The sequence below is a fragment of the Ruditapes philippinarum genome, unplaced genomic scaffold (assembly GCF_026571515.1).
Source record: "Ruditapes philippinarum isolate M1 unplaced genomic scaffold, ASM2657151v2 ctg2880_1_1_1_1, whole genome shotgun sequence".
In the NCBI taxonomy this organism is placed as follows: Eukaryota; Metazoa; Mollusca; class Bivalvia; order Venerida; family Veneridae; genus Ruditapes; species Ruditapes philippinarum.
In genome coordinates, this window is record NW_026858783.1 from 62,798 (window position 1) to 88,319 (window position 25,522).

The 25,522-nt window shown below is 33.8% G+C and overlaps 1 protein-coding gene across 1 annotated transcript in view; it reads right to left on the bottom strand.

Annotated features, from left to right (window-relative positions):
* Positions 1 to 20,212: 20,212 nt before the first annotated feature.
* The window catches only part of LOC132754269 (uncharacterized), an 88,003-nt gene continuing 82,693 nt past the window's right edge, over positions 20,213 to 25,522 (bottom strand). Inside the window, exon 8 of the mRNA XM_060744885.1 lies at positions 20,213 to 21,624. The gene's annotated coding sequence lies outside the window, so the exon portion shown is untranslated. The remainder of the gene's footprint in view (positions 21,625 to 25,522) is intronic.

Here is a 25,522-nt window from a genome sequence, read left to right on the forward strand (position 1 = left end):
ATCAGGGTCACAGTGACGCTAAATGTAAAATTATGGACAAGTCAATAAGTTGCATAAATGACACATTTACAGGAGGGTAAAGTAGGGGCATCCTTGTACTATAGCACATGTCTAGTTAATTTGGAAAATTCACATAAATGGTGTAATCTGATTGGTTATTTATCTCGTGGCCACGACTTAGTAACTCGTGACCACGACTTAGCTATCTCGTGGCCACGACTTAGTAACTCGTGGCCACGACATAGTATCTCGTGGCCATGAGTTAGCTATCTCGTGGCCACGACTTAGTAATTCGTGGCCACGACATAGTATCTCGTGGCCACGAGATAAATAAAAACACACACATGTCACCTTTGTGCCACCGTAGTTCTGTCATACATGAATAGACTGCTACCACAGCGTACAACATAGGATACATAAAGGTCGGGTATGTATTACGATGACTTGTTAAGTCCGTCAGGCTACAGTATAACCCATACCCATGTTAAAAGCGATTAATTTAACTGGTACATACATTATTCATAATACAATGTGATATTATTAGCAAATATATAATCATAATAGATATAAACTAAATGATAGTGGTATGTACAATGTCGTAAAATGTTCGTCTGCTCGCGACGGCATATCATGGAAAAGAATAACTTGGCACGAATAAACACTCATCAAATAAAACTATAATGCATGTAAAATTTCTATACAAGTAATTGTTAAACCATAAATTAACAAAACAACGCGACAGTATATATTGATCAAAAGAACACCGATTTTCAAATACATGTTTGAAATTTCCCGGATTTGCATATAGAAATGGATAAGAACAGAAGCAACATTAGGTACAAATATATGAATGTTGAGGGGCATCCGTGATAGACGGGCATGGCCGACAGGTGAATATTACGTGGTTCTGAGGGTAGGGGCTGGGTTTCTCTCCCAAATACCGCGTCCAAAGAATGTTAAAGGAAACAATATAGGGATACTGGCGAAGTTACATATAAACGTATATAGATCTTAAAATTAATAGTAACTTAGATTAAGGGTATGAATTACGAGTACATTGTACATCCATCATGCTGCAGTACAACCCATACCCGAAATAAACCGGATATATCATTATTACCTAAAACATATAACATATTGAACAAAAGTCGTCTGCTACATGAATACACGAGAAATGAAACAATAGAACTACTAAAAGAGACCTACACACGGAGGTGGATACTATGTCATTCAGGCTCGTCTCGTGAAAATGTGATTATTTCGGATAATAATGATTCATTCCAGAATGATACACAATAGAATAAATTAAAGAGTGCTTTATGAAAGTGATGCGTAATTATGTTGCTAATTTTGATATTATGCACATATGGATCTCAAATGCAATTTTGAGCAGCGATTCCCTTCGTTTATAGCCAAATCTCAATAAATGTTTAAATCAGGATTCGTCTGAGTGTTAAGCATCGGTCTGCGGTGAGATTCCGTAAAATCTCTGTTTTTTGAGTCCGTTTAGTGACATTTTCTTCATTCCAATTGCATGTTTTGGACACACCAGAATCCACGACGGAAATAATATCTCGATGAAGACTGCATAGAAATCCAAAACAAAAATGGGTTAAATAGTGGAAAGTCAGGAGGGTAGAATCACATTTCGAATTCTTAAAAAAGGATTGAATTTTAGATAAATGTTTAAAAAGATGAAAACATACCCTGCGATTGACCTTTTTTACAGTCACATCTGGTGTTATGCTTCACATCTGATGCAGCGGAAATTCACATATAATTTTTACCGATGCTCATTTTTGAGATAAATATGGGGTTCCACCCCGTACACACGTCAGTCATCTGGGTGTCTTGATACAAATAGGAAATTAGAACATAAAAATTAAAAATACCGGTGTTTTTCATAAACTTCAAATATTAGGTTAGACATCATTTATGAAGATATTGTTATAAGATATAGTTCATTTTGTAAAGGAACATGTATACTCTAAGATCAATAAATACATTCGAAGATAAATCTATCAGTTTGTCAGCATTTGTGCCCATACATACATGTCTTATGGGGAAACCGCACGCGTTTTTCATGTTTTTCACTTATCTTGGAGCACGTTGTTTTCTAAGGGATTTCCATGAAATATTATTATATTGTAGGACGAATATATACTTCAAAGATAATAAGAGGCATTTTAAGGTACATCAGCCAGTCTGTCTGATATAATCGTTACAAGAATATAATTAAAAAAATCTGTGTTTTCCATATTTTTTATTTTTTAGGTTTGACTGTATTCATTAAGATATCTTTAAGAAAAACATACCATATTGTAGTGACACATGTACATTAAAAATACATTTATAGATATATCAGTCCGTCTATCCGTGCTTGTGCTCAGAACTAAACGACTTATTGGAATAAACGCGCGCAGCAAATAACAACAGTGTTTTTCACAATGTTCAGTTCGTACGCAGGACGTAAGTTACTTATGTATCTCGGTCATACTTTCGCATTATAACATGGCCAACGATTTGCTAAAAAAGTGCTGGGAAAACCGTAAGATTCAATCGGACACAATGTTATTGGAAGAAAATGGAATCTTTTAAGTGTGGAAACTTATTTAGAAACTAACACGGTATTGTTTTCTATAAAAAGAAAAATGAAATATTTTATAAGTCTTTATGATAATTTGTGACTTTTATATTTGCATTTATAATACGTGTATGTCAGTCCTGTAATCAGCAGAAAATATCAGTGAAAAGGGGGGTAATACTCTTTGAAGTTATTTTGCAAAATATTTGGTTGGCTACCCCTATATAACAAGATCTTTTTTATGTGTCAGGCATCTCATTCTCCTAGAAAAATCATCTCTTTAGCAGGAAAACTCAATTTTGGATGTAGAACCATTTCTCATAATGTAAGTCTATGGGAAAATCAATGCAAGAGTCTGACCTGTAATATATTCACTACATTGTATATCGTACTGTAGGGACGCATGCATGCACCAAGATAAACAAATTCATTTTAGTTACCTCTGTCCGTTTATCTGTTATAATAGTTATGTATATTACTATTACAATATAAACAGAATAGGTATTATTATTATTAAGATATCATTATGAAAAACATTCATATTGTAGGGACACACGTATTGGAGGGACACACGTGTAAAGATAAATAAATGCATACATATATCTGTCCGTTTATCTGTATTAGTATCAGGAATACATGGTTATTTTGAAAAAGGTGAACAACAAACTGAACAAGTGTTTTTCATGATGTTCAATATTTTTGTTTTAATTTCATAACTATGACTAACTTGCTTTTATTCATTTAGTCCAATATTCTAAGCAGTACAACGAGTGATTTGTATGCACACAAATCATATTTAACTTTCGCAAATGATTAGATTATAAAATATGAACGATAATATTTCATCATGACTCGAATATAACTAAAAGTCTAACATCCTATCGTTGAGGCCAGTAAGGAAAGTGTTATGACGGAATTAAATCAAAGCACAGAAGGCGCTGAATTTGTTTGGGTCTCAGAATTTAAGAAAGCGGCATGTTGTGAGATTATAAACCAATTTTTTTGTATAGTGCCACCAATGCTTTCCAGCGTTTCAATTGTAGTAAATTGGCTATAAGACTAATTGCAACACTGATATTCAATCCAATGTTTATTTAAACTTAAACAATTTGAAAAAAAACTGGGCTTTGAACTCCAGACCTCACCCTTCCTATGCGAGCGCCCAAACCCCTCGGCCACGGTGAATTTATATGTTAACGGCCGGAAGAAAACCCTATTATTCTAAATTAAGGTTTGTAACGACGCTTACTGTTGTTTAACACAGATGTAAATAATCATGGAGCTTACAATAAGCATTTATATCTATAAAGAATAAAATAATATTAGAAATCTTCGACCATTCGGGAATTATTTTGCTTGAAAATTAATGCGCCTGTCATTTGACCATCTTTACGCACTGATCTCCCCTGAATTTTTCGACGTTAGTGTACATATAAAGGGAAGTAACCGCTACAAAAAACGGACTACTTTCGGCATTTGCATTAGAGTCTGAAATTTCGCTACCATTATTTGTTTGGCCTGACGACCCAAACAAATAAAAACGACAGCCTTCTGCCTACTGCACACTGCCTACTCACTGCCTAATGTCAACTGCTTATTAACACTTATAGTTTATGTATGGATCAATTACATACATATAAAACATTTTGAAGAAGGATGTAAAAAGCGGATATTTACTTTTAGGCATTAATCGAGTGATTGGCATTGATCAGTTAGCAGCTGACTGTAAGCAGTTAGCATTTAGCAGCTAACAGTAGGCGTTAAAATTGTATATAATACCATTGCGTCATTCTTTACATGCGTCTGCAGAATCAAAAAGTTATTAGATATTTATCGTGGATAGGTCTACAATGGGCATCTTTTCCATAAGTATACAAACAAAAGAAATTTATTTTTTGGACATTCTTATAATAGTTGCTTGATACAAAAATGATGATAAAGTTAAAAGTGATTTAGAATGAACATTTATATGATGAAAAATATCATTTTGTTCTAGAGCATTTTATCATCTACTATATAGATATATGCTATCTCATATCATGTATCGTACACTTGCTGACAACTTCCATGTACATGTATAATAATTCTTTCGTGATTTCGTATACTTATAATATCTAAATAAATACTAAGTAATTATCCGTTGTATTTCAGACCTTCTATAACAGACTAAGCCACTTTAAATTGTCAAACAATACACTTTCATCTGTAAACATGTATTCAATTTAACAGACCATTACTGCAGGAGCTATGATTGACACGTGCGCTGTGTCATGTACGACGTTTACATACACCCGTCATACCATTATAATATGATAAGCTGTGCAGGTTAATTAATTATTACACTTTTCATATTTATTGCAATATAATATACTAGTAATAAAAGTGGATATGTACAGGTAAAGCCGAAGAAACATTGTTGTAAGAATGATGAGGTTTTAAAATTGTTTTATAATGCTCGCCGATGGATGAGCATATCATCGACGCTTTCGTCCGTCCGTCCGGCCTTCCGGAAGTCCGTCCGTCCGTCCCATTATCTTGTCCAGAACATAACTCTGAAACGTGTTGGATGTTTGATCTCATTTGGTAGATGTGCAGTGCAAAAAACTTTATCTCTGCCTTGCCTATTTTGAAGAAATTGCTTTTGTTTCAATTTCACACTGTGAACTTTGCCCGGGACATTACTGGTATCAACAAGAAACTAACTTGGTAGATACATTTTACTGAGTAAAGGTGCATTGCAAAGAGCAGTAACCTTATCTTGCCTAATTTTGGAATTATTGCGCTTAAGTTTTTTTCAGTCATTTCCAACAAAAAGAGTTATGAATAAAAATATACATTTTCCTTTCAAAGATAGCCGCCTTTGTTTAGATACTGTAGAGATTCCACGCATTTTTAATTCCAAGCCTTGGACACAGAGAAGTTAAAGACAACATGTTTAACAAGCCCTTATTTGCTAATTTAGACATTGCGTGATGAATATATTGTTTTCTTTATTTGTATTCTAACTGTTTTAGAGGAGAAACACGGTTTCATTTATTAAGGATTTTTTCAAACTAATTATACACAATAAATGACAATTTAAAACACATACAATAAGGTAATGTTTATCATGCAGTTCTTTGTTAATAAATGTACATGTAATCAAGTAAAAGTGCTGATTTCTTAAAATCTCTTTTACCAATAAATGATAATTATAAAATTATGAAACATTGGAATGTCTTTATAACTTATACCTTTTCTTCAACAAGTTTTATCTTCTTTCTTGAAACTAAATACAATGTATATCATAAATTATCTTGTTAAATTAGTAACGACCTTTCCATGTCATTATGTTTGCTTTGTGATCATTTTCAGTGTTAAAAGAAAATGAGATATAACAATACGTATTGTATTCGGACAATTTACCAGAATGGACAATTTATATGGTAATAAAGCATTGTAAGTGAAAGAAACTAAGCTTCATAGAGATTATACATTCATAGACATTATCACAATGTCAGAATATAGATCTATTATAGATCTATTGTTTTCGGACGAAGCTTAAATTATTGAATGATCGAAAGGAGTATCGAAAAAAACATCTAGGAAATTTGAGATCTTAGAACTTTCCCCTTTTTGACATTTTGCACTGCTTTTGAAATTGCATTAATTCTCTGGTGAAAAATTAATTTAACATTCTTAAATACATTCTATAATTTGTGTCCAAAATAACGAGACAACCAATCACGCCCAGGATCCTGGAAGCTCATATGCATGCCGATAGACACTACCAGATCTGAAAATAAAAGTGCTATTGCAAATCTTTTAAAGAACCTAATATGCAAGTTAAAGCAGTTTTACCCGCCCGAGTATATTGTTTTTAAACGACACTTCTTGTTTCTGTTCCTTTCCGCTAAATCACAACGGTATTTGAGTTTAATATATATAGTGCGAAAGACCGGTAGGGCCATTTCAACTTCATGAATTCCCGCTTTCATCTTCATGAATTCACAATTTAAACTTCGTGCATTTCCATTTTCAAAATACGGAATTCACCAATTCACGATTCAGCTTCATGAATTCACGATTTCAACTTCATGAGTTCACGATTTCAACTTCACGAATTCACGATTTCAACTTCACGAATTCAACTTCGTGAATTCACGATTTCAACTTCACGAATTCACGATTTCAACTTCATGAATTCACGATTTCAACTTCACGAATTCACGATTTCAACTTCATGAATTCACGATTTCAACTTCACGAATTCAACTTCGTGAATTCACGATTTCAACTTCACGAATTCACGATTTCAACTTCACGAATTCACGATTTCAACTTCATGAATTCACGATTTCAACTTCATGAATTCACGATTTCAACTTCACGAATTCACGATTTCAACTTCATGAATTCACGATTTCAACTTCACGAATTCAACTTCGTGAATTCACGATTTCAACTTCACGAATTCACGATTTCAACTTCATGAATTCACGATTTCAACTTCATGAATTCACGATTTCAACTTCATGAATTCACGATTTCAACTTCACGAATTCACGATTTCAACTTCATGAATTCACGATTTCAACTTCACGAATTCAACGTCGTGAATTCATGATTTCAACTTCACGAATTCACGATTTCAACTTCACGAATTCACGATTTCAACTTCATGAATTCACGATTTCAACTTCATGAATTCACGATTTCAACTTCACGAATTCACGATTTCAACTTCATGAATTCACGATTTCAACTTCACGAATTCAACTTCGTGAATTCACGATTTCAACTTCACGAATTCACGATTTCAACTTCACGAATTCACGATTTCAACTTCATGAATTCACGATTTCAACTTCATGAATTCACGATTTCAACTTCACGAATTCACGATTTCAACTTCATGAATTCACGATTTCAACTTCACGAATTCAACGTCGTGAATTCATGATTTCAACTTCACGAATTTACGATTTCAACTTCACGAATTCACGATTTCAACTTCATGAATTCACGATTTCAACTTCACGAATTCAACGTCGTGAATTCATGATTTCAACTTCACGAATTTACGATTTCAACTTCACGAATTTACGATTTCAACTTCACGAATTCACGATTTCAACTTCATGAATTCACGATTTCAACTTCATGAAGTTGAAATCGTGAATTCGTGAAGTTGAAATCGTGAATTCATGAAGTTGAAATCGTGAATTCGTGAAGTTGAAATCGTGAATTCTTGAAGTTGAAATCGAGAATTCATGAAGCTGAAATCAGGAATTCATGAAGTTGAAATGTCCCCACCGGTCTTTCGTACTATAGAGTAATGTAAAGCATGTTTTACGTCGTTATCAATTTATAAATTGTTCATTAATTTGTAGACAATGTTTTAAAGGTCCCTTATGCCTAGTTTATTTCTCAAATTTATTTTTTCGTATTTTTTCAGTTTCCAAAGAAAAGTACATTTGCCAATGACCTGATACATTTACTATTTCTTGTTACTTACTTGAGCTCTGATGTTCATGTGTAGGATTTAAGTGATTTTGTTTTGTAAGAATGTCACAATACTACTTAATATACATGGTCCTACGTTTAAATGAAATAACTGCTCGTTCAACGCAACATTCTGCAGTTTTTCATTTGTTAAACATCTAACATACTGTAATTTTATCTTTAAGATATAACTTAACACATGCTCACATTTTCAAAGAATCAAAAATATACATTTCTGATACATAATGCGACTTTAAAAAATGATAATAAATAAATAATCAACATAATACACAAGCAGGTTCGTCTTCTTTACAAAGTAAGATTGACATAAAATATATCGAGACAAGAGATTGTCTTCATAGATGTTAGTTTGTAAATGCTATTAATATGAGGTATTGTTTAACTGCTACTGTGTGTTAACTTTGTCATTGTTACTGCGTGAAAACTTTATGTACATACCTTTGCCACTGCGACTGAGTGCCTACTTTATGTACATAACTTTGCCACTGTGACTGAGGGCCTACTTTATGTACATAACATTGCCACTGTGACTGAGGGCTTACTTTATGTACATAACTTTGCCACTGTGACTGAGGGCCTACTTTATGTACATAACTTTGCCACTGTGACTGAGTGCCTACTTTATGTACATACCATTGCCACTGTGACTGAGTGCTTACTTTATGTACATAACATTGCCACTGTGACTGAGTGCTTACTTTATGGACATAACATTGCCACTGTGACTGAGGGCCTACTTTATGTACAAAAACATTGCCACTGTGACTGAGTGCCTACTTTATGTACATATCATTGCCACTGTGACTGAGGGCCTACTTTATGTACATAACATTGCCACTGTGACTGAGGGCCTACTTTATGTACATAACATTGCCACTGTGACTGAGGGCCTACTTTATGTACATAACATTGCCACTGTGACTGAGGGCCTACTTTATGTACATAACATTGCCACTGTGACTGAGGGCCATACTTTATGTACATAACATTGCCACTGTGACTGAGTGCCTACTTTATGTACATACCATTGCCACTGTGACTGAGTGCTTACTTTATGTACATAACATTGCCACTGTGACTGAGGGCCTACTTTATGTACATAACATTGCCACTGTGACTGAGGGCCTACTTTATGTACATAACATTGCCACTGTGACTGAGGGCCTACTTTATGTACATAACATTGCCACTGTGACTGTGAGGGCTTACTTTATGTACATATCATTGCCACTGTGACTGAGGGCCTACTTTATGTACATAACATTGCCACTGTGACTGAGGGCCTACTTTATGTACATAACATTGCCACTGTGACTGAGGGCCTACTTTATGTACATAACATTGCCACTGTGACTGAGGGCCTACTTTATGTACATAACATTGCCACTGTGACTGAGTGCCTACTTTATGTACATAACATTGCCACTGTGACTGAGTGCCTACTTTATGAACATAACTTTGCCACTGTGTCTGAGGGCCTACTTAATGTACATAACTTTGCCACTGTGACTGAGTGCCTACTTTATGTACATAACTTTGCCACTGCGACTGAGTGGCTTACTTTATGTACATAACATTGCCACTGTGACTGAGTGCTTACTTTATGTACATAACATTGCCACTGTGACTGAGGGCTTACTTTATGTACATACCTTTGCCACTGTGACTGAGGGCTTACTTTATGTACATAACATTGCCCATGTGACTGAGGGCTTACTTTATGTACATAACATTGCCACTGTGACTGAGGGCTTACTTTATGTACATAACATTGCCACTGTGACTGAGGGCCTACTTTATGTACATAACTTTGCCACTTTGACTGAGGGCTTACTTTATGTACATACCTTTGCCACTGTGACTGAGTGCTTACTTTATGTACATAACTTTGCCACTTTGACTGAGGGCTTACTTTATGTACATACCTTTGCCACTGTGACTGAGAGCTTACTTTATGTACATAACTTTGCCACTGTGACTGAGGGCCTACTTTATGTACATTACTTTGCCACTGTGACTGAGGGCCTACTTTATGTACATACCTTTGCCACTGTGACTGAGTGCTTACTTTATGTACATAACATTGCCACTGTGACTGAGGGCCTACTTTATGTACATACCTTTGCCACTGTGACTGAGTGCTTACTTTATGTACATAACATTGCCACTGTGACTGAGGGCCTACTTTATGTACATAACATTGCCACTGTGACTGAGTGCCTACTTTATGTACATAACATTGCCACTGTGACTGAGGCCTACTTTGTGTACATAACATTGCCACTGTGACTGAGGCCTACTTTATGTACATAACATTGCCACTGTGACTGAGGGCCTACTTTATGTACATAACTTTGCCACTGTTAATGAGTGCCTACTTTTTGTACATAACATTGCAACTGTTAATGAGTGCCTACTTTATGTACATAACATTGCCACTGTGACTGAGGGCCTACTTTATGTACATACCTTTGCCACTGTGACTGAGTGCCTACTTTATGTACATTAAGCTTTATAAGATATACGGATTCTAAATTATTATCTCCCTTTTTACAATTTCAACATGTAAGTAAAGCACGTTTTTTTCGGAATTCTAAACTTTCACATACTCGTAAGTAACTGTTATTTTCATCCTTATTGTAATTAGTTTCTCTATGAAAATAAATTTATCTTTTGATCCAGTTATTTTATGTAATTCTTTTCGAAAAATATATATATGCTATGTAAAAAGATACGTTTATACATACATATGCATTTGTTTTATTGTGTAAAACAGTAATTGACGTTTTATCTTATTGTAATATTTTAACGTTTCTTTTACGCGCTAATTGTGACGTCTATTAACGTAGACGTCTGTTTTGTGCTTTATGCATCAACTGAGGAAGCTGAATAAAGCGAAACATGTTTTGATACTTTAATTTTGTGTTGGTTTTTGATCCAATTGTCCTACTTTATGTATATAATTTTACCACTGTGACTGAGTGCCAACTTTATGTTCTATTACTGAGTGTGTATTTAATATACAGAATTTTGCCACTGTGTCTGAGGGCCTACTTTAAGTACACAGATTTGCCTCTGTTACTGAGTGCCTTGCCACTGTGACTAAGTGTCTACGTTATGTACAGAACGTTGCCACAGTGACTGTGACTGAGTGCCCACTTATATACAGAATTTTGCCACTGTGACTGGGAGCCTGCTTATAGAACAGAACTGTGCCACTCTGTCTGAGTGCCTACTTTATGTACAGAAAACCTCTGAAAGGGATTCTTTAATTTTTATTTAGACCAATAAACAACTGTTATATACAATCATATCGATTTACAAATAAAACGTAACGTTAACGAAATTTATCGACTACAGAGTCAAATGCTTTATCGCATGCCCTTGTCCGCCATGTTATATATAATAAGGCAAGATAACAGCAACAACAACAACAACTACTACTACAAGACCAGCTATAACAAAAACAAAAACAAACTCATAAACAACAACAACAACATAATAATAATAATAATAATAATAATAATAATAATAATAATAATAATAATAATAATAATAATAATAATAATAATAATCATCATCATCATAATCATCAACAACAACAACAACAATAACAACCAAAACAACAACAACCACAACCACAGCAAACTACCGTACAATATCTTCCTTTAGATTTACAAATTAAGTTATATCATGTTTACGTGCATTTAGTTTCAAGACATTTAGAAAGAGTTGTCAGTAGTGGAGTCTTCAGTAGAACCACTGCGCTTGAAGGTATTCACGCTTAGAGAATTTTACTTCGCCGGAAGACATAACGAAGTTGAGATCATAGTACAGGAAAAATCCCTCCGCTACAATAAAGTAGTTCTTGCTTCCGTTTCACAATATTTCGATGCTATGTTTCTGTCGGAAATGAGAAAATGTTACGACGGGTTGTGTATCTACAACAGTTTGAAAGATCTTCTTTTGTTGACATACCTGGTTTCATTTATTATGGAAAACTTAACATGTGTCAAGTCAAGCTAAAGACTTAGACACGGAGGAATTTGTTTTTGTTTGTTTAAATAAAGGACGATGACTTACATTTAACAAATGAAGAAATAATTCGTGATTCAGTTTTCCGATGGTATAGATTTAATTGGGTAAATAACTTCAGGAAACATATCAGCATATCAGAATACTTGTTGCATAAGGTAGAGCTGACTGAAATTATCAACATTAAAAATTCTCGCGAGATCTTACGAGAGGTGATAAGTTATCAGAAGAACGGTTAGGAATTATTCTCTTCGTATCACGTTTAGGAAGTATGCCAACATGGAGAAAGTTTTAGTGGTAATAGTCGGATATAACGTTTCTCGATTCGTTTCTCCAAAATTGAGTGAATATGCTTCAGGGAAGCAGACGACACACACTTGCATTAGGCGAATTCTCATTGTTCTTTGAATCTATGACAATAATCAAAAAGCAGAGTCTTGCAAAACGCTAACGATCAACGACTGCAGCTGAAAGTAAAAAAAAAATGTATTTATATTGGATGGTCTGCTAGCAGATGAAAAAGAAGCAAACATTGTCCAGTGTTATTATACTCGTTTAAAAACCACTTAACTCAAAACATTCATTGTATTCTTCTTTTAGTGGTACAAACAGAGCAGATAACTCTTGCAAACATACTTGCACATTTAAAAGATGCAAATAAGTTAAAACGCAAAAAACACAAGTATGTCAAAAATAGATAACGTGTTTCAAACTATTTTCCATTATCTTATTACAGTTGTTTAAAGCTGCATGTCTCCAGTTGAGCAAAACTCTTTCACGAAAATCAACCTTGAGAAAAAAAAAACTACTAAAAGTTCAAGAAAAGTCAATATTCTTTTAAAAATGTCAGCAGAAATAATATGGGAAATAAGAAAACATTTCATTTTTTACCTAAATAGGTTGCAATGACACAAGTTTTGTTTATTTTTTTTGTACAAAAAACAAAATAATATATGACTGATATACTTGTTATAATAGCAGCAACATGCAACAAAGTAATATTTTGATTTCCATACAAAATACTAAATGACTAAACTGTTCTTATTGTCAACAGCAACATACTGAAGTAAAATATTGTTTAGATATTTGGCTAATGAGTAACCTTTATGAAACTATGACAGGACAACAAAATTATAGATCTTTTGACTATGATATATCAAGTTAAGCATATCTGAGGCATAATGGGCCTTTAAGGGAGTTGCCTATTAGCTATCGATTAGATACAGATATATTTTAATCTTGTACACTCTTTTTCCGGAGATAATTGAGATATAAGCATGTAATCAATCTTTAGCTCGTGTTGTGTGAGAATATTTTTTTTCCAAAAAACATTTCATAACGACTTTTTGCTGTAAGCGTGCACGTGCACAACTACCTTATACAAAAGTGATTTTTAATTGCTATTTGTTGTGGGTTTTTTTATTTGATTATTTTATTGGTTCATAAATAAAAACGTTTGGTCTTCAAAATTGTAACAAAATTCGCAAGTATGTGAAGAAATGAATTTAAATGGTACTTATATAAACTCGTTACTGTATCTATCTATTTATTTACTTAACATGCACTTTATATAATTAAGCGCTTTTATGTTTTAGCAAACATTTCCATTTCCAAGAACTTCATTTTCATGACCAATAACCAGTTATTTAAATGTTTAAGCGCTTTTATGTTTTCGCAAAAATTCCATTTCCCTGAACTGTTCTATAACATCTACATCATGAGCTCTTGTATGATGAACATGACGAACATGACGGGTGTCCCGGTCAGTAAAATGATAAACAGCGACTAAAAACCGTGTGAAACGTTTAACCGACCGTACTCACTGTTGTACAGCGTCCACCGGATATAGCCCCTAAAACACCGAAAACGAAAGTAGAAAGCTGCACACCGAGTACACCCAAATGCAAGGTAATGTTTAAACTTATTTCTTCGTAATAACTTCATCGAATTTTCCAAACTAAACAATATTGTGAAGCTAAATATGTTTTGTTTTAGAGCAGTGTTTGCTTTTCTCTGCAAATTGAAAACTTTTTGTTAAATTGGTGATAAATTGTAGCGTATTTGTTTACATTTGCGACCGATGTTGATATTTACCACTAAATCAAGCCCAAAACGCATTTGCTGTATCAAATTCTGACGTTAATACAAACTATAGTCATCCCTCTACTTATATATCGGCAAGTTAACAAAAAGTATTCAATTTGCAATCAAAAGCAAACATTGCTCTTCAACTAGAAACATTTAGCTTCACAAAATTGTTTAGTTTGGAAAAAATGATGAAGTTATGATGAAGAAATAAGTTAAAACATTACCTTGGGTGTACTCGGTGTGCAGCTTTCTACTTTCGTTTTCGGTGTTTTAGGGGCTATATCCGGTGGACGCTGTACAACAGTGGTACTAATAAAAATCGTAGATTTTCAGTCTTCACTTTATTTCTCTATGACAAGATATGACAATTTGTACAAAATGTACGACTCAAATTGATTATTATATATGGATTAACTTTTATATACTGAACTACAGGCATTTTAGTGAAGTAGGGTGTTTTTATGAATTTTTTATTCATTTTTGACTAATTATTGATATCTGTCCGAATATGATAAATCAATCAACACATGATATAAGCATGATACAGAAAAAAATGCCATTTCCTAAAAGTGTTCTATATCAACTACATCAGGAGTTCTTGTATGATTAACACGTATATAATAATTATCTCAAACAAGAAAATACAAAGAGAACTTCAGTGCTTCAGGTGGGTCATCGTGCTATTGTGCTGTCGTGGTAACACGGCGCAACAACACAGTATGAAATAACATACCCGGACAATAGGCCTGCATAATATGACAAGTTTAATTCGATGGAACTATAACACGATAATACTGTCGTGTAAAAATGTTATAAGTGCTGTAAATTTATGTATCTGCATTTTTGATTTGGTGGTGTTATTGATAGGAGCTCACATCGGTTCGAATCCCAATCGGATCGAATTATTTTGTTTGTAAGCTACACAGCTAGCTTATAAATATTGGTGTTTTTTTCTGAAATACTGAACGACAGGCATATTAGATCTTTCTCCACTCTAATATAAAAGCTGCAAGTCTCTACATGAACTTAAGTATTTTGTACCATAAAACATGACCAATAACCAGCTACTTAAATGTTTTAAAACAATGTACGTAAATTGGCGTTCACAGCCGCATAATACACGATTAACGCAAAATGGTAAAAACGTACGTGGTGCTTAGAGGGTACCCGTACGTAAAAAAAGAGCAAAAGGTGTATTTGTTAATTCATTTAATAAAAGCTAAAATTGTAGTATCATCGTACATGATAAACTTAAGCTGACCTATGTATAATGCTTGTTTGCGCATGCTCCGTATTTTCTAGTAAAATATCTAAGATCACATGTTAAGGGTTTACAGAATAAATTTATATCTTGTGCTGAACACTCGTCGTGTTTTACTTTACTTCATTGTATCAACGCACTTGATTTAATATCTATTAATGTTCATAAATAAATGAACATTACAACAAAAATGACAAACGTAACAGAGATATATTTCAAAACCAGCCACATCAATACTTTTTCTTATATTTATAACTCAGTAAAGCGCTTGAGTAAATCATCAAGTAATAAAGGGGAATAACTCCTGAGGGCATAGAATGGATTCACACTAGCCCTGTTCAGCTTGTCTAAATTATTTCATAATGCAGCGAGCTTGTTATGGTTCTCATAATCTGGCCAGTTCGTTTTAGATTTTCAGTAATGCGACTAGCTTGTTTTGGTTCTTTTATCAAGGTTCTTTCATAACATTATTTCTTAATGTGGCCAGGTTGTTGTTTTTTTTGTTTGTTTTGTTCTTCCTTTCATAATGTGGTCAGCTTGTTTGTTTTGGTTCCTACCTTTAGGGTTCTTTCATATTTTGTAACCAGCTTCATTTCAGATCTTATATCTTAGTGATTTTGAAATGCGGCTCCTTAAATCTAGGTTCTTTCATAATGCGACCATCTTGCTTTTATCTAGGTTCTTTCACAATGCTGCCATATTGGTTCATTTTGTTTATTGTATTAAGTTAAACCGGAGCGGTGGCCTTGTGGTTAAGGTGTTTGCCTCTGAACCCAGAGATCATTGGTTCGTGCCCTACTCGGGTCACAACCATGTTTCTTTATATGACACCAGTACTGGTTGGTTCAAGGTAGCGGACTCGAAAGTGATTAATATAAGTTGTAAGAACTTGTATCGCAATTGAGCTTAGATATTAGATAATGTTTAAAACCAATATAGATTATTCTATTATGTAGCCAGCTGATCCTGGTTCATATATCAGGGCTTGCTCATAAATTGTACCTTCATAATAAAGCCACCTTAATAATTGTTTTTTTCAACATATTGCACCTGCACAATACGACCACCTAAACTTGTTTTGATTGTGAAGAAACTTGTCAAGGCTCAGTCATGTGTGTATTCTTTATTCCTGGACTAACCAGTACTGGTGTCACATAATGAGTATTTCCCAATAGGACACAACATCCAGGATAATTGTGTTGTACAGCTACATACCTCAAGTTAACCTTATAACGAAACTGATTTACGTACATATATCATTGTATATGATAACTAAAACATCAATGTTTTTTTTATAATTTTATTATTACTAAATATTTAAACTATGATATAATCTACATACATGTATAGAGTATTAATTTATAAAACAAAAACAAGATTACTGTAATCATATTATACTTGTAATCAGTACTGACAGTATAATTATTATAATATATATATAACAATGTATTTTTTCATATTTATCTCCCTTTAGTCAATAATATGTAAAATAGTAATTAAGAAATATCTCAATTCTTATATTTCCTAAACCTTGTAAAAAGGTCAAATCTATTGTAGATATCAGATTGATGAAAATAAGAAATAAAATGATATCATTTCTGATGTATAATGGGTCTTTAACCAACAATTGATCAACTTTAAAAAACATCATTATTAATTTTCATCATTACATGTCAATATAAGTCTTCAAATAGTTTTACAACAGCCTCTCTTCTATTGCAAATAAGTTGCAATGACCTTGAATGCCGTTTTGTCAGAAAGATAATATAATATTTTATGTTCAAACATCATAAAGACTTTAAGGCCCATTATGCCACAGAAATCATTTTCTTTTTAATCTTTTTTTAATACCTTGTTACAGTTTCAAAAAAATACGCATTCCTCATAAAATTGAACCATCTTTGATCGAGCTGCTTTGTTGGCATAGTTTAATTGTAGTGAATTATAATTTTTGTATGAAAGGAAAACTACTACTTTTGTTTACATTTTGTTAACTTTAGGACATATTATTGCACATTCAGCGATACTTTCCCCAGCTGTTAAACATCTAACAGGCTCTAAATCCATTGTAAAAACATTATTAAACACATGTTTGACATTTCTAAATAATTTAATAAAAACAGATTTCTGAGGCATAATGTGTCTTTAAAGGTATGCTCTACGTATAAACTGTTACAAAGGTGAATAGCTACACAATTTACACACGGCTTATACCTCAATAAGATATTTCTACCAAAAACGTTTCATGTAGATGCATTGAAATGTGTACGAGTTGTGTCCCAGCAATAAATGAAATATGTAAATTTACAATGCCTGATGGACAATAACGCTAAAAAACTTTAAAAATAAACCTGGGGTGACAAAACTAAATATGAAAAGGCAAAAGGAAAACTAAGGTGATTCTTAAATAATTACTTTCTTTACAACTTTGTTGTATGAGAGTATAATGACTGATATGATTGTGGTTTTAGAGAACGAAGCTATATTGAATATGTACACAAAATACAAAAATACTTATCTTTGTAAATTATACAAAATCATACTAAGAAAACTATATACCTATACAAACAAAAAACATCTCTTAAAGTAACAAGAAGGTAATAATGACCCTAATTCGCCATATTTCACGTCATAGTAGCATGACAATATCCCATCCTTCTGGATGTATCCTTATTGTGTTACCTGAATGTATGTAACTTTCTTTACTACATATATACATAGGTAAGAAATATTAATGTCATTTTCTTTTCACTGAATATAAATTATGTACATGCATATAAACATACTTGTTTGACAATGAGATACACAGTACCTCAAACACAAAAATGGTAAGACCTTATAGATAACTATAAACATCTGTATATACTTGAGCGGACAATAAAACAACATCAAATCTGACTAGAACATGGATTAGCAATACATTAATATATTATGTACAAATATACAGATCAACCTATAATTGATAAACACATATGAACAAAACTAATAAGGAGTTGTATTTACTTTAAATGGACGTAAGTAAACTTAAAGGGACTATGAAGAAAGCTTCCGTTATATTTACATTACCGCCGTTTTATCTAGGTCATATAACTTGTTAAATCATTATCACTAATGATAAATTTGATCTTAATTAAGATATAACCAATAGCATAATGCAACATAGACACTATTGCTCATTTGTCTATAGTTGTTCAGCAACCATCAAAATTCATTTTTGTCATATAATTGTAAACATTCATCAAAATTAAACTATTGTACAGATTTGAAATATTATTAAATTAAAGGGTCCTACTCGGGCAAATTAATGACAACTAGAACTGCCACTATCATGGCGTGAATACCCCCGCATACCACTTTGTCAGAATCAACAGTGGCCATTTAGAGCTCAAGGACAACCAAAGTCCAAAGTCCCTGTGACCTTGACCTTTGACCCAGTGACCTCAAAATCAATAGGGGTCACCTTATAGTCATGATCAACATCCATGCCAAATATGAAGATTGTGGGTCAAAGGAATCTAAAGTTATTGGGCAGACAAACTTTTTGAAGTCAAAGTCCCTGTGACCTTGACCTTTGACCTGGTGACCTCAAAATCAATAGGGGTCATCTACTAATCATGACTTACCTCCATTCCAAATATGAAGACTGTGGGTCAAAGGAATCTTAAGTTATTGGGCGGACAAGCTTTTTGAAGTCAAGGCCCCTGTGACCTTGACCTTTGACCTGGTGACCTCAAAATCAATAGGGGTCATCTACTAATCATGACTAACCTCCATGCCAAATATGAAGACTGTGGGTCAAAGAAATCTTAAGTTATTGGGCGGACAAGCTTTTTGAAGTCAAGGCCCCTGTGACCTTGACCTTTGACCTGGTGACCTAAAAATCAATAGGGGTCATCTACTAATCATGACTAACCTCAATGCCAAATATGAAGACTGTGGGTCAAAGGAATCTTAAGTTATTAGGCGACAAGCTTTTCGAAGTCAAGCCCCTGTGACCTTGACCTTTGACCTGGTGACCTCAAACTCAATGGGGGTCATTTACTTATCATGAGTAACCTCCACGCCAAATATGAAGACTGTGGGTCAAAGGAATCTTAAGTTATTGCGCGAACAAGGCTTTTCGAAGTCAAGCCCCTGTGACCTTGACCTTTGACCTGGTGACCTCAAAATCAATAGGGGTCATTTACTAATCATGAGTAACCTCCACGCCAAATATGAAGACTGTGGGTCAAAGGAATCTTAAGTTATTGGGCGGACAAGGTTTTTGAAGTCAAGGCCCCTGTGACCTTGACCTTTGACCTAGTGACCTCAAAATCAATAGGGGTCATCTACTAATCATGACTAACCTCCATGCCAAATATGAAGACTAAGGGTCAAAGGAATCTTAAGTTATTGGGCGGACAAGAAAAAACCGACGGACAGCCGGACGGCCGGACGGCCGGACAGCCGGACAGCCGGACGGCCGGACAAGCTGATTCCAGTATACCCCCCTTACAACTTTGTTGTGCGGGGGTATAAAAATATCAAAATGATTCCCAGCATGAATTTCTGCACTTAATTCTATATATTTCGGGTTTAAAGCCTAAATATATCAATACCAGTATAACAAAATTTAAAAGCAGACAGAATCACAGAGTAGTTTTAAAACAAGTTTTGTGACTTGTATAAACCCTGGAAGTTATAATAACAGATATTGTGGACATTGTATGATTAAAACAAGTCTAAGTCATTTATTGACATGTTCTTTAACGTTTCCAAAGTTCATTATGACAATTAATGTGAAATCTGAACGCTCTCCCAGGTGGGTCAGGTTAGGAAACCATCATTTGATGCTTTATAATGAGAAAATATTTGTTCCTGTGACTGCCTAGTGTATTCATTTTGAGGGCAAATACAGAATACTAAATGAAAAGTTTGCCTGTAACTCCCTTTAAACTATTGTACAGAATTCAAACATTATTTGCTTTCTTCAAAGCTAATCATCATGTAAATAATATGCTAAACTAATTCACACTAACATTGCAGAACATACTTTCATATGTATATCTAAATAAGTAAAAGAAAACAATTTTAAAGCTACATGCCTCAAGATAAACAAAAATGGTTCAAGAAAAATCAAACTTGAGAAAATGTACTAAGATTTTAAGAAAATAAAAATATTCAAGATACAAGTTATAATGTTCATGTTATGTGCGATTAATGACGAATTTTGCAGTATTTACTACTATATTTCTACTGCGTTACTAACGTATTTTTTGCATATCTAGTCCTCTTTTCGGTAATTTATGTTGTTGTTAATTAAGCGAAATTTGCAATGTATAGAATATTTCCTTTCTTCACTTAACAATATTATAGTTTTAAATACATTTCAAAATGTTAATGAAAATAAGCATGAATCTGGAGGCATGCTGCTTTAATCATTATTGATATTATCTTTAAAGTGAATTTGTCTATAACGTAAGATCTATAAGTGCCAAAAATAATTGTATTCAAAGAATTTAGTATGAAAATGCAATCAACAAAATAATTGTATATGGGAGTTGTTGGTATGTGTTAGATACATTATCAGAGATGACATACGGTATTAATATATAGCATATAATAAGTGTTAGAACAAAATATTATAAATCACCATGTATATTCATTGTGTTCATACTTAATCTCTTTAGATCTCTATCAACATTCTTGTTTTCAGTAAAATTTCATAAGAATATCCAAAAGACACATCTAATATGTTCATATCAATAGTTGTGCCCACTCTAGACCAATCCACTTTAATTCTAAGCGTTTTTTACAAGTTTCATTTGTGTTTTCTAATGAATATAATTATGTAATTCACAAACAAGTTTTCTGAAGGAACTCTTAAATATTTCACAGCGGTCTTTGTAAGAAATTTCTTTTTAGATGTAAATTCCTCTAGAAGAGATTTTAGGTACAATTTACGATGCAAAAGTAAGTTACAAATTGCTGGTCTGTTTTCGTTTCATTCAGGAACTAAACGATTTTAGAAGGAATTGGTGATGCACTGTTTTAAACAATTTTCTTTTAGATATGTATCTGTAAAGCCAGGAACCAGGTGTAAAGTCTTCATATTGGACTCTTGTAGAAGCATAATCATCATTGTCACTGTTGATTTACTCGAGCTGATTTTCTGGAAAAAAAATAAATAAATGAGAAAATCGAAATACATTACAGTGTGTTACAGTGTAGATTACATGATTAATTTAGTATAATAATATATTTAATGATTCACACACATTTAAGTTGAACTTAAGTAAATGCAAATCATCAACTTCCATAAGCCAGGTTGTTTTAATTATAGTAAGTAACGATAATAATAACTTATTATAGTGGCATGTGTAAATAGTTATTTATAAATCAAATTATATAACATATTAAATAGTTATACATCTAGCCCAATAACCTACAGTAGGGTGAACGTGTCAGTTTACACGCAAAACGCACGTTACACGCTATACGAACGCACGTTACACGCTATACGAACGCACGTTATACGCACGCAAAACGAAACGAAATACGCAGACGCACGCAAAACGATATACGCTAAACGATATAAGCTAAACGAAATACGCTAAACGATATACGCACGCTAAAACGCACGCAAAATGAAAACGTTTCTAAACATTTATTAAAACATCGTAATCATTTTAGGTTTTTAACAACTTTAGCTACATGTAGATCGTTTATAGCGATAAATTTTGATTATCATATAGATCTAGATCTATACTGTACTGTACTGTATGGTAGATCTAGCTAGAAATGTATTTTAAACGAGTTTATGTAAGAACTGAAATGCACTCAACCTAGCACCGAAATTAATTTTTGTCACAGCCTCAACAAATGATTTTTTAGAAATATTTATAAGCTATCGTGCGCTAATATCGAAAGTAAAATAGTTAGGATAACGTGTTCCTTTTTATGCGCAATCAAATAAAGAACTATCCCTTGCATTCACTACGTAATCTCTACGTAATAGTCCAACATGGCCGACATTGAATTATGCATTGCAAATTTTTATAAATATACAGTGCTAACAATCAAATTCAGATGGATTTATGAGGCATATCTATATTTTAAGTGAGGCTGCATCATAAACAATCGAACTATATAATCTTGAGTGTAAAATAAAGGAATAAACTATTTTGACAGAAGTCACGAAAACAGTTAAAAACACAGGATTCTACCACGGATAACATTAAGGGAAATGGATAACATTAAGGGAAAAGCTTCCAGAATCAGGAATGATTAAATTGCTGGCACAATACGTAGATTTAAGTTGATGTCCTGTATGTTTCATTAGGACACCGCATGATTTATCTTGTCTTGTCGCCAGTAAAATCTTCTCAAAACGAAAGTGAAAGTAGAAATAAACAGTCTACTGAACAGCTGAAATCCAGTGAAATCACAAAACAAGAGGGCCATGATGGCCCTGAGGTCGCTCACCCTGTATATAGGCCCCCCAACCCCCCCCCCCCCCCCAACGTTGCAGAGCCAATTTAACCCAAGAGCTTTTATTTGCACAAACTTGGTAGACACCCATAAGAAGATGTTTCATGCTAAACATTTAAGCTCTAGCTCATTGGGCTTTTTAAAAGAAGATTTTTTCAAAGTTTTTACTATACACATATAGTTAAAAACAATGACACCCCTGGGGCAGGGCCAGTTTTGACCCCAGGGCTTTTATTTGAACAAACTTTGTAGACACTTACTAGAAGATGTTTCATGCTTAATATCTAAACTCTAGCTATTTGGGTTTTTTCAAAGAAGATTTAAAGTTTTTGCTAAACACATATAAAGAAAATCAATGACCCCCGGGGCAGGGCCAATTTTGACCCCTGGGCTTGTATTTGAACAAACTTGGTAGACACCTATTAGAACATGTTTGATGCTCAATATCTTAGCCATAGCTCTTTGAGTTCTTTAAAAGAAGATTTTTTAAGTTTTTACTATATGCATATAGGGAAAATCAATGACCCCCCGGGGCGGGGCCAATTTTCACCCCAGGGCTTTTATTTGAACAAACTTGGTAGACACACACTCGAAGATGTTTCATGCCAAATATCTAAGCTCTAGCTCTTTGAGTTCTTTAAAAGAAGATTTTTAAGTTTTTACTATATGCATATAGGGAAAATCAATGACCCCCGGGGCGGGGCCAATTTTCACCCCAGGACTTTTATTTGAACAAACTTGGTAGACACCCATTAGAACATGTTTGATGCTCAATATCTTAGCTCTAGCTCTTTGGGTTCTTTAAAAGAAGATTTTTTTAAGTTTTTACTATATGCATATAGGGAAAATCAATGACCCCCCGGGGCGGGGCCAATTTTGACCCGAGGGCTTTTATTGTACAAACTTGGTAGACACTCACTAGAAGATGTTTCATGCCAAATATCTAAGCTCTAGCTCTTTGAGTTCTTTAAAAGAAGATTTTTTAAGTTTTTACTATATGCATATAGGGAAAATCAATGACCCCCGGGGCGGGGCCAATTTTCACCCCAGGGCTTTTATTTGAACAAACTTGGTAGACACCCATTAGAACATGTTTCATGCTAAATATCTTAGCTCTAGCTCTTTGGGTTCTTTAAAAGAAGATTTTTTTAAGTTTTTACTATATGCATATAGGGAAAATCAATGACCCCCCGGGGCGGGGCCAATTTTGACCCCAGGGCTTTTATTTGAACAAACTTGGTAGACACTCACTAGAAGATGTTTCATGCTAAATATCTAAGCTCTAGCTCTTATGGTTTTTTAAAAGAAGATATTTAAAGTTTTTTCTTTCGGTTGCCATGGCAACCAGAGTTTTGCATGGAATTAAATTCTTTGAACAATTTTTAAAGGTGACCACCAAAGGAACATTCCTGTGAAGTTTGGATGAAATTGGCTTAGTGGTTTATGAGGAGATGTCATTTAAAGTAAAAGTTTACGGACGGACGGACGGACGGACGACGGACGGACGGACGCCGGACGAAAAGCGATCACAAAAGCTCACCCTGTCACTTTGTGACAGGTGAGCTAAAAAGGTAAAATTTCTAGGGCATTACAATATATGAGTATATATAAATATTAAGAACGCAATTTTAATTTAGGTCTGAAACAGTAGTCGAGAGGAAAAAAATGAGGAAAATAAGGAAACCGGTTGTGATGTAAAGTTATTGGATACTGGTTGGGGACCACAAAAACCGGACAACCACTGAATCCTGACGGCCCCGAAAATGCTTAATTTAGTATTTTCTTTGTTCGGTGGTTGTCAGTCACTTTTTATCAACAATAAGTGCATGTTTCTTTTAAAATTAAGTAAATAAATGTATTTCAACCTCCGTAAATGGTAATATTTTAATTTATATTTCAAGAATGTTGACGTTGAAATTCGGGGGTAAAGAAAGCAATGCCTGACCTCATATACCAGCTATAATCATTCGCAGAGTGAATAATAGAATATCCAAAAGTTCAGCATTTGTTGCTGACATACTGTATATCATGTTACAAATCAAAAATCAAAACACCCAAGCTTTTATCTGAATTAAATCATATCATGAACATAGCTGTCCGGACACATGGTACTGTAGTGTTGACAATTTAGGTAATTTTGATACCCTCCTTGTCGAGCCTCAGATGTAAGTGTCAATACAATCAGAAATAAACAAACTAGTTTGTTAGTTAGGAGAAGAACCTAGCTGAACTGTGTCAAATTTTTTGGTCTCTAGGTTAAAAATTATGAACTCTGTACTGGCAAATGTTCCAAAAGTGTCCGGTTGATGGTCTCCGACCAGTATACAAAGACAGCGCAACAGAAAATATTTTTCATATCACTTAAAATTGAAATTTATTGACGTGCGCTTAATATATATTAAAAAGAGGATATTGAATGAGTGTAAGTTCAACGCTGAATTTATTGCACAAGTTGAATAAAATTATATTATGCGACCTCTGGTGAGCATAATATTTACTTTATTCAATGAGTGCAATAAATTCAGTAATGAACATACACAAATTTAATATAATATTCTATTTAACACATACTAAAAATA